A 1,622-nucleotide genomic window follows, 5' to 3' on the forward strand; every position below is an offset into this window, starting at 1 on the left:
GTGAGCCCCGCGCGCCCGGGGCCCGCGTGGGAGGCTCTGCGGCAGGGGCTGAGCTTGGGCCGCAGCACCAAAGCCCGGGGAGCGAAAACGGTGCATCACGGGCCTTGGCCCCCTGGCTGGGCTGCCACCAGCTCCCTGCATGGGCCTTAGCAAACTGCGTAAGAGCGTCGGTCTCCTCTTCTCACGGGAGAAAGGCAAGTGAGTGGGTTGGAAGGGACACCTGTGTGTCAGGTACTATGAGGACGGAATGAGTAACCGGGCCAACCGGCAGTGGAGTGTGGTTGGCGGGGAGGAATGCTGCCCCGGCTCCTCAGATGGGCTGGCTCCGAACCCGGAATTTCCACTGGCTGTGCGGTTTCAAGCCAGTTACGGAACCTTTCCCCCATCTTGTCAATGCAGATCGTACACACTCCCTGTGCTCTTTCTTTATGTGGATGGGGGGGTTGATTTGGATTTAACATTTCTGAGCTAATACATGTAAAAAGCACTTAGACAATATCATATGATCTCACTTATAGGTGGAATCTAAAAAAATGATACAAATGAATTTATTTACAAAACAGGAACAGACTCACAGACACAGAAAACAGACTTACGGTTACCAAAGGGAAAGGGGTGGGGATAAATTAGGAGGTTGGGATTAACATGTACACACTGCTATACATATTAACAAAAGAGATGGTCAACAAGGACCTACTGTGTAGCACAGGGAGCTCTACTCAATATTCTGTAATAACCTATATGGGAAAAGAACCTGAAAAAGAGTGGATATATGTATGTGTATAACGGAATCACTTTGTTGTACACCTGAAACTAACACAACGTTGTAAATCAACTATACTCCACTATAAAATAAAAATTAAATTAAAAAAAAAACAGAACCGTGACTGACACACGGTGAATGTCAAAGAAACCGTAGTTTCTCCTATGTCTCTTGGGATTCTTAAAAATTACCATTCCTAGTGTCTTCTTTATACCCATAGTCCGAGACCTACGTTATCTCAGAATAATACAAGAAGTCTTGGAGTAGTCAATGGAGGTAAGAGTACAGACTCTGGAGTCAGATTACGTGGGATCAAATCTCAACTCTGCTATTTACTAATGAACAAACTGTGTGACTTTGGGCAAGTTCCTTAATCCCTCTGTGCTTCAGTTTCTGCAAAATGGGAATGGCACAATGACCGCCTACATAACAGGGTTGTTAAGGGGAGATAAAGGAGTACACAGATCAATAGATATCAGTTGTTACTATTATTAATATTAGTATCATTAAAGATAGTGTAATAGAAAGAGCACAAAACGAATGAAAATGGTCTCAACTTGACAACTGCATCATTCCCCTTGTCCTCACTTTATTCATCTATAAAGGAGGGACTAGAGCGAACCAGTCTCCGACAGGGTGAGACCTCCCAGGTCTAACAGGCAGGATTCTCAGGACCAGGGACTTGACTGTTTTTCCTTGTAGAGCTGGGCGCCCGAGTGTGGCAGATAACGCTGACGTCAGAAGAGGGCGGGTGGGCAGTTGCCGTCAGAGGGGCAGTCAGCAAACAAGTCTTCTGCTAATCAGGTTCCCATCCCAGCGGAAGAGCCGAGTTCCTGCCACGCCACTCTGACATCTTAGC

This window comes from Neophocaena asiaeorientalis, unplaced genomic scaffold, assembly GCF_003031525.2.
Source record: "Neophocaena asiaeorientalis asiaeorientalis breed wild unplaced genomic scaffold, Neophocaena_asiaeorientalis_V1.1 scaffold30, whole genome shotgun sequence".
NCBI classification, from domain to species: Eukaryota; Metazoa; Chordata; class Mammalia; order Artiodactyla; family Phocoenidae; genus Neophocaena; species Neophocaena asiaeorientalis.